Source organism: Malus domestica, chromosome 15 (assembly GCF_042453785.1).
Source record: "Malus domestica chromosome 15, GDT2T_hap1".
Lineage (NCBI taxonomy): Eukaryota > Viridiplantae > Streptophyta > Magnoliopsida > Rosales > Rosaceae > Malus > Malus domestica.
The window spans coordinates 39,951,537-39,961,950 of record NC_091675.1 but is presented as its reverse complement, the minus strand read 5'-3'; the positions used below and the strand labels follow the sequence as shown (position 1 = coordinate 39,961,950).

The 10,414-nt window shown below is 39.3% G+C and overlaps 1 pseudogene; it reads right to left on the bottom strand.

The window, feature by feature from the left end:
• Positions 1-4,808, bottom strand: LOC139191918 (uncharacterized; annotated as a pseudogene).
• Between the last annotated feature and the right edge of the window lie 5,606 nt (positions 4,809-10,414).

Here is a 10,414-nt window from a genome sequence, read left to right as displayed (position 1 = left end):
TGAGAAATCTTTGATAAACCTACGATAGAAACCTGCATGGCCAAGAAAAGAACGAACCTCTCTAACCGAAGTCGGAGAGGGTAAGTGACGTACAAGATCTATTTTTGACTTATCAACCTCAATACCTTTTTCAGAGATTATATGACCTAAAACTATGCCTTGTTTAACCATGAAATGACATTTTCCCAATTAAGAACAAGGTTAGTTTCAACGCAACGTTTTAAGATCAAACTTAGATTATGCAAGCAACCATCAAAAGAATCACCAAAGACGCTAAAATCATCCATGAAAACTTCAATTATTTTCTCTACATAATCCGAAAATATGCTCATCATGCATCTTTGAAATGTGGCAGGTGCATTACATAAACCAAAAGGCATGCGACGATATGCAAATGTACCAAAAGGGCATGTAAAAGTGGTTTTTTCTTGGTCCTCGGGTGCTATGACAATTTGATTATAACCAGAATAACCATCAAGAAAACAATAGAAAGCATAACCCGCTAACCTCTCAAGCATTTGGTCAATGAACGGCAATGGGAAGTGATCCTTGAAGGAAAAATTTTGTCCTAGCTAAGAACAAGTATGAACATTTGAATACTCATGCAAGCTATTAACACTTTAAAGTAGGCATGCATTCAAAAACAATTCATAAAACCCATGACTTTCAAAGCCTAGTATATGGTGAACCAAAATAAACTCTTTAACAACATTAAAGAGAAGTAAAGATTAAGTGATTCTTTACCCTTGAAGCTCATCCTTGATTACACAAAGGATTCACCCAAGTGGAGGGCCTTCAAGTCACCTCCAAGCTCTTTGAATCCTCCTTGTGTTTTCCTCCCTTTAGTGCTCTTTTGATGATTTGAGGAAAAAGGATTTGTTCTCCAAAAACATCAAAAGCTTGATGTCTCTAAGTCTCTTCACCAAAGATGTATATTGTGAAGATGATATGGATGACTTAGAGAGATTTTAGATGCTAGTAAAAATCCTCTAAGTGGCCGGCCTCTATGTAGAAAATGAGAGAAAATGTTTCACCCAATTTCTATTAGAAAACCCTAATGAGAAACAAAGCTATAAAGATGACTTTATACTTCATCTCTTAGGTTAGTGGCAAACTTGCAATTAAGCAAAAATTCCCACTACCCTTGCTATGGCCGGCCTCCTTTTGTTATTGGGCTAAATACCCATATTTGTTTTAGTTGTCATGCAACTTAAACATAATGGGCCTAGTGGTCCAAAACAATTTTGGACCCCGAAGCCCAAACTAACTTAAAAGCCCAATACGAACCTTTCGTATAATTAATTAACTAATTAATTAGCTTTGACCATTCTTCAATTAAACCATTTAATTGCTTATCCATTTCATATAATTTCTTCACTAACATCCTTATGTGGTGTGTGATCCATTAGGTTCCAATTAGCGAGGCAGTGCGCGATGTTACTCTTAACGATCGATTGTGAATTGAAACCACATTTCAATTCTTCCTTAAGATTAGTGTTTGCTAATCTTCAGGGCTTCCACAAACCATGAGTGACACCTAGCAGCATATCATGGTTACCCAAGCTAAGTAGAATTGGTTGGAGAACCTATCCAGTTACAACTACAATGCAATACGGTCCTTCTCTAATACAATGCTCTTAATCACATTGTTTAAGTGATAGTTTGTTTCATGTCTACTATCCAATGTGATACTTTCCTATATGATTCCTTTGAATATGATTTGGAACAAACTTCCTAAGTCATATTCATATGCTTTGGCCAAAGACTTTAGAATCATATCTTAGAGTATTCTCCTTCCACCATGGAAGGTTAGAGATCCCTTGTTGTGCATTCATATGCCTACATGACTAGATAGCTTGACCCCAACAATGCCGTGGACAATCCGAAGGAATGTCGTTGACATGATCAAAGATCAAGGACCTAACCATTAGACATCTATGATGCCTCAGGTTAAAGGACTACTTTGCAACTTTAGAGTTCATACATGACATGTATGTTCGAACTCTCTTTTGATCGTCGTTCAGTGTACTCGATTACCTTTTTCGAGCACCTATGTGTTTGTCTTAGTGTCCAACACCAAATGACTTGAGACTAGTTCATACTCACGTTTGAGTCAACATAACACATACTAACCTTAGCGGATTGTCAATGCCTAATTGGCAATCCTATGGCTAGGAACGTTTTAGGAATGAACATAAGAGAATGGTCTCGATAATCTAACTTACTTAGATCACTTGTCTCTTAGATCAAATACATTCCTTGGATTCCCTTATTGCTTAAACACATGATACAATAAATAGTGATTAACAATAAGCTTTGCCCTTCATTAAACATATAAAAGTTTAATACAATAAGTATTCCAAAAGCTATTACATCAAATGAGTGGCTTTGTGGGCATACTTCCAACAATCCTTCCTTGTGGTGGCGTTTAGCTTCCTATAGTCAATGCACACCCTCCAACCGATTTGAATGCGTTGAGGAACAAGTTCATTCTCGGAATTAGCTACCACTGTCACTCCGGATTTCTTTGGTACGCATTGAACGGGCGAAACCCACCTATTATCCGAGATTGGATAGACAACTCCACAATCTAGAAGCTTTATGATCTCCTTCTTCACAACTTCCATCATAGGAGGGTTGAGACGGCGCTGAGCCTCTCGAGATGTTTTAGACCCCTCCTCCAAAAGTATGCGATGCTTGCACGTAGTAGGGCTAATTCCCTTGATGTCGGCCAATGTCCATCCAATTGCCGTTTTGTACTCCTTTAGCACCCTCACTAATTTACTATCCTCTTGTGCCGTGAGTGAGGATGAAATGATGACGGGCAATGTCTCATCCTCTCCCAAGAAAACATACCTCAAGTGACTAGGCAATGGTTTAAGTTCAAGTGTGGGTGGCTGCACAACTGAGGGAAGCATTTTATTAGCCGAAACCGAACTTAAAATAGGGTCCAAAAACTTACCAGTTTGCGATGGCAATGACTCAAGGGCAGCCACCATCTCAATGATATCTTCACTAGGGGGCACGGCAATGGAATCCTTATGCATGCCGTGGGTTTCCTTGGTGGCTGTTTCAATGTTTTTCATGTTCTTTCCTTGTGCAATGACCAATTCAAGTGCATCGTCCTTCAAATTGTCAAAATGGACCTGTGCCAAAGAGTCAATTATAACAATAGCAAAACATGAATGATTTTCACTAGGAAACTTCATAGAATCAGAAAGATTGAAATTAATCACTTCGCCATCAAATTCCATCGTTAAAGTGCCATTAAACACGTCAATCTTTGTTCGGGCCGTTTTCATGAATGGCCTTCCAAGGAGGATGGGTAATGAAGGGGTATGGTCCGATTCATCCATCTCAAGTACGTAGAAATTCGCCGGAAAGATCAAATGATTAACCTGCACTAAAACATCCTCCAAAACTCCCTTTGGATAGGCATTAGATCTATCGGCCAATTGTATGATTACACCATCATTTTTTAACTCTCCTAGGTTCATAGATGCATAAATTGAATATGGCATGACATTTATAGATGCACCTAAGTCTAACATGGCAGATTCAAACCTAGTATTACCAATGACACAAGGAATCGTAAAACTACCCGGATCTTTGCATTTAGGGGGCAGTTTGCGTTGCAAGATGGTTGACACGTTCTCGCCTACTTTCACAACTTCCTTGGTCGACATCCTCTTCCTCGTGGTGCAAAGTTCCTTCAAGAACTTGGCGTACCTCGGGACTTGCTTGATTGCATCCAAAAGGGGTATGTTGACTTGAACTTTCCTAAATGTCTCTAGAATGTCCTTTTCAGCTTCTTCTTTCTTTGTTTGTTTGAACCTAATTAGAAAAGGAACATTCGAAGGAAAAGCATTAGTAGGAACTGGATTTGACATGTTCTTACCTCTATTGGACAGATTGGATGACTTAGGATCACATAAGGCTTGCGGCAAAGATGGAAACGTTTCCACCTTTGCCGTGGGTGGTTTTTGTTCTTCCTCTTCAATCATCAACTCCTCCACCTCGTTAGAACGTGATTTTGAGTGTTGGGGTTCAGATCCTACGTGCTTCCCAGTTCGCAAAATTATAGCTTTTGCAGATTCTAATCCACCTTTTGGATTGACCACGGTTGAGCTAGGCAACTTGCCTTGCTCTCGAAACTGGCCCCTAAACTCGGCAATTTGCCCCACTTGCTTCTCTAACTCGTCCACCTTCTTGTCCCTAGTTTGCATGCCCTGCGCCATAGAAGTTAGTAAATTAAAAATCTGATCATTATCAATAGAAGAACCTGATTTTTGGGCGGGTTGTGCTTGGGGTTGAGTTGGTGCAAACGGCTTTTGATAGAAACCCGGGGGTTGTTGCCTAAATGTGCTTTGTTGTTGGCCTTGTTAGGGTTCTCGCCATTTGAAATTTGGATGATCACGCCAACCGGGATTGTAAGTATTAGAAAATGGGTCATTCCTCAGTTGGTATTGGTTGCCAAATCCCACGGCATTAAGGGTCTCCCAACCTCCATTCTCTATCAATTGTGGGCACTTGTCCGTAAGGTGTCCTTGCATGGAGCATATGCCACAAGCTGCCACGTTTTGCACTTTTGGACCTTCCACCATCTGAGAAAGCAAAGTAGTAAGGTTAGCCATTTGATTTTGAAGTTCGGTTATGGCACTTACCTCATTCACTTGGTGTTGCCGTGGGTTGCTCCTTTGTCCAACACCTTCGTATTGTTGGGCATTCAACACTCGATTGGAGATTAATGTCTTGGCTGCCGTGGGGGTCTTGTCCACCAAGGCTCCTCCTGCCGAGGCATCTAGCATTTGACGTTCGATTGGTAGTAGCCCTTCGTAGAAGTATTGTAGAAGAAGTTCCTCCTTCATCTGATGCTGTGGACATGAAGCAACAAGAGATTTAAAACATTCATAGTAAGTAGGAAAAGATTCACCTTCATCTTGTTGAATTCCACTTATCCTTTTTCGTAGGAGGATGACTCGAGAAGTGATGCGAAATAAATAAGCACACAAATTAAACCCTCTTTTTTTTGTCAAATTGTAGCAAAGATGTAAGTAGGGATCGTTCTAGACCGGGGATTAGGAGGGATTGCTAAACGCTTGGAAACTGACTCATACACTCAAAAACAAAGTTAAAAACACTAAACTAGACTCAAAGAATGCAAAACTAAAAGTTAAAACACTTAAACAAACCTAAAAACCAAAACAGCAACTAGAAGGCTCAAAACTGCCTAAAAACCACTTTCTGGGCAGTTTTGAGCACCTACACTAATTTGGACGAAATTTGATGAAAACTTGAATCAAAATACTTAGAAACACAAATCAAAACACTTTCTAACTAATCTAGGACTCTAAAATAAAGGGGGATTTTGTTTTGACGAAAATTAAAATAAAACAGAAACTTTAACTAGCACAGATTGTAAAAACGATTTTGGTGAAATAGATGGATAAAAGGCTAGTTAGGAGGTTCTTCTCCACACATGTCACACTTGCAAACAAAACGATTTTCAGTTGTTCTTCCGATAAACTATGAATACTCAACGCCCCAAGTTAACCGTGAATTGCACTAATTAACCCTCAGTTTTTCCACAAGTTATTAAGTTGGATGATTGCATACGACAACCCAAAACATTCCCTACAAGTTCCCTACATGAATTGCATAATAGAGATACAAGCAAGAATCATTACGTTCTATGAAAAACATAAGCATTGACGAAGCATTTGTTACTATGAATTGCATGAAACTTATGCTAAGAATTCATTCAACGCGATCGTTTTCAAGCGATCTTCACTACTTGTGATTATAAGATTGTAACTATTAGGTGAAACTCCCTCATAATCTAGCATCATATTCATGCATGAAAACTAAGCGTGCACTCTCAATCAACATACACAAATAAGTTATCAATCAAATAGATGAACGAATTGAATCCATAACTTATGAAATAACAATTGAATGTAATCGAATCAAATTGCAAGCATGTACATGGTTTCGAATCACCCCCCAACTAAGGGGGTTTAGTTCCTCATACTCACAACACAAAGTTTATTAAATTGAAACATCGAAGACATAAGAAAGATTACACCTAAAACGCCCAAGAATTCCAACTTGAATTTCTGACGTCAAGCTCCTCTTCTCTTCTCCTTGCTGCGGCAGAGATGGTTTTGGGGGTTTTTGGATGTGATTTTTGATGTAGGAAGGGAATTAGGATGGTATGGGGGTGCGGCAAGGTGTGTGGGTGGTGTATGGAGGTGTAGGATGGTGTATAGAGGTGGAGAATGGTGGCTGGAATGGATGAAGGCTGCGGCAAAGTGGGGAATAGAGTTTTGACGAATTTCTGAATATGGAGAGGGAGAGCATGTGCGGCTAGGTGTAAAATACATATATATAGACACCTAAAACCCTAATGAAATCAGATTAGACCACAATGGGCTAGGGTTTGTGCGGCACTTAAGTGATCATGGGCTAGGGTTTGTAAAATAGGGCTTTTTGGATGGAAAGGTGCGGCATAGGCTTAGGGATTTCCAATCAGATTTTTGCATGTGAACAAGGCCTAGGTGCGGCTGAAACAATGGGCTAGGGTTAGGGTTTAGGTACGGCATAGGTCCAAGAGTTAAGGATGGGTCATCCAAAAGCCCAAAACCGAGAATAGAAACTCTCGAAAATGGAAACCTCCAAGAATAGAAACTTCCAACTTTAGAAACTTTGGTTGCCAATTCCGATTTAGGAAAGATCAACCCAAAATGGAAACTTTTAGGCTTAGCTTTCCTACTTCAAGTAGGAAACCTCAAATCATCAACTCTTCGAATTCATCCCAACCTTGTGTTCCAAGCATGTCCTTTTCAATCCAAGCTCACATTTTGCTCCAAAAGCTCCAATTTGCATCGTTTCATGTAATACGTCCGCTAAACCTGAAAACACAAGAAAGTAGCTTAAAAGACTACTTTAACGAAGAAAACATAACAAAGATGCATAAGAACTAGCTAGCTAAGGCGCATAAATATGCTCCTATCAAATTCCCCCACACTTAGCTTTTGCTAGTCCTCGAGCAAAACAAACAAAAGAAAGAAAACAAAATGAAACAAACTAACCAAAACAAAACCTAAACCTTCCAATGTTTGCCTCAGGGATTTCCAATGCACATGACATGTTAAAGATTGTTATCCCCACACATTTGAGTCATCTTTACACAAGCACATACTTAATTAAAGCCACCACTTACTAATTCACAAGTAATCAATCAAAACAATGCTTTGAATGTAGTAACATGCCTTAGAGAATTCCCTCAATTCCTTACAAGATATACACTCTATTTTCACTCAGATTTTCTAACTCCACACCCTACACTAGTCATATGTGAGAAGATTGATGTAGAAATGAAACGAATGCTCACATATATGTATCACAAAGAACGCAATTTCTAGAGTTAAGAAGCATGTTTAGATATGATCTCATGAATGGAATGCTACTACTTAGATGCGAGAACCAGTGACACCATATGCTCATACCAAATTCAAACTCCACAAATTGAAACACATAACACTCAAGATAGAAGTTAAGGGTTGTAACGGGGCTTGGGTTGTTGGTTAACAAGGAAAGGATAGGGAAAACAAACGTTCTTCAAGCAATAGTAAGCAAAGCAATGAAATTGAGACTTAGAATTCACTTAGATTGCAGAAATTAACTTTAAAACACAAGGGGAAGACTTAAACAACTCCTTAGGGCCGAATTCATTGTTTTGGGCCCTTACTTCAACAAACAATACTTTGGAACTCTTTTTCTCAATTTTTCAACTCTTTTTTTTTTTCATATTTTTTTTCTTCATTTTTTTTTTTCTTTTCTTTCCACACGTGCCTATGGCACACAAAATCACAAAAGAAATACTTCCCCCACACTAGTTTTCTGCCAACATAAATCAAAAGGAATTCAATTTGAATCCTGCTTTACTACGCTTTAAGAACAAGGGTTTGGATGGTCCTAAACTAGGCTAGGTGAGGAAAACATGGTTTAACAAATAACGAAGGCTAACAAGGCTCAATGGGGTTAAAACCTACAAATCACAATGACGTAGGGCACACGGCTTTTTGGCTAAGGTGGTGGTCACTACACAACTTCATCTTGAATATGTGCTATGCAATTCAATAACATGCTTTGAATGAAATGGGCATGAGTTCTAGCATTTGGAACTAAATGATGAAACGCCTTCTAAGTAGCAACCAAGCAAAGAATAATGAGATCATGCAACGACTTTAGAAAACAAAGAATGCACAGATTTTAACTCTCCAAATAAACATTTAGGCTCAAGTCTCACAAGGTTGTAGCGTTAGTTTGAGTTTCTTCCTTCAAGCATGTTACAAAAACTAATTTTTTTCTTTTATGATTGCATGTGAATTCATAAGTTATAACCACAACTAAGCATAAACAAAGAGTAAATCAAACTTTCATCCATGTTAGTCACTTTCTTTAACAGCCATGTAATTACAAACCGAATCCTCATCATTGTGTTGGAAAGTCCCCTAAAACACAAACAAACACACAAAAACAACTCTTTTTGGGTTTTTAAAACAAATTTTTCAAATTTTTATGTAATTTTCGGATTTTTACTTCAAAACACACTAAAACACATCAAAACTGCTCAAAAACACTTAAAAACAGCAAGGAACAAGTCTTCAAGTTTAGGGTGATAAAATCCCACGAATTTGCATCTAAAACACATAGTTACCCCCCCACACTTAAATCAAACATTGTCCTCAATGTTTCAAGCATGAAATCACACTAAACAACAAGAACCACACAAACAGCAACTAAAACAACTAAATAGGCAGATTCAAACTAAATAACAAAGGGAAGAGTTTAGGAACGCAAATCTGGAATTGGAGTGATTCCATGGGCTTCCTTTGTTGAATTGCATGGGTTGCCTCCCAAGTAGCGCTTTCTTTTACGTCGTACAGCCGGACGAAAAGCCCTTTTATTCTCCATTTGTGCCCACGGCACCCAAAGAAATATCCTCCACGGTTTGTTCAACAAAGTTCTCATAATATGGCTTCAAACGGTGTCCGTTCACTTGGAATTCATGACCTGTTTTGAGACTTTGAATCTGGATGGCACCATAAGAAGATATGTTAGTAATAACAAACGGTCCAATCCACTTAGAACGTAACTTACCGGGAAACAAACGTAAACGGGAATTGAACAATAGCACTTTCTGCCCAATTGAGAATGATTTCCCACGGATCATGTTGTCATGGAAAGCTTTGGTCTTTTGCTTGTAAATGCTTGCATTATCGTACGCCTCAAGCCGTATCTCATCAAGCTCATTCAATTGCAATCTCCTTTGACTTCCTGCTTCCTCGAGGTTCATGTTAAACTTCTTAATGGCCCACAGTGCTTTGTGCTCCAATTCAACAGGAAGATGGCACGCCTTGCCATAGACAAGTCGGAAGGGGGACATCCCAATGGGGGTTTTGTACGCCGTACGATACGCCCAAAGTGCATCATCTAACCGTAAGCTCCAATCCTTCCTTGTTGGCCCAACGGTCTTCTCTAGGATTTGCTTGATCTCACGGTTAGAAACCTCGGCTTGCCCATTAGTTTGAGGATGGTAAGGTGTAGAAACCTTATGGGTGACACTGTATTTCCTCAATAACGCTTCAATAGTCCGATTGCAAAAGTGTGACCCTCCGTCACTAATGATCACTCGTGGCATTCCGAACCTTGCAAAAATGTTAGTTCTAATAAAATCTGCAACCACCTTAGAATCATTAGTCCGAGTGGCCTTGGCTTCCACCCACTTTGACACATAATCAACCGCAAGCAAAATATATGTAAAGCCATACGAAGAAGGAAAAGGACCCATAAAATCAATACCCCAAACATCAAAAATTTCAACATTTAGGATAGAAACCTGCGGCATTTGGTCCTTTGCACTAATACCACCCATTCGTTGGCATTTATCACATGTTAAGCAGAAAGTTTTAGCATCTTTAAAAATACTAGGCCAATAAAATCCACATTGTAACACCTTAAGGGCTGTGCGTTGTGTACCAAAGTGCCCTCCACATGCATATGTGTGACAAAAACTCAAAATTGAATGACATTCAGAATCGTGCACACAACGACGTATAATCTGATCGGGGCAAAATTTCCATAAGTACGGATCATCCCACACATAAAACCGTGCATCATGCCTAAGTTTATCACGTTGGTGCCTAGTGAACTCACTTGGAATACGTTTTGACACCAAAAAATTAACAATATCGGCATACCAAGGTGCACTAACCTTAATGGACAGCAATTGTTCATCGGGGAATGTCTCCAAAATCGGCACCAACTCCTCATTATGCACCATTCGGCTTAGGTGGTCAGCCACCACGTTCTCACTTCCCTTCTTGTCCCGAATCTCTATGTCGAACTC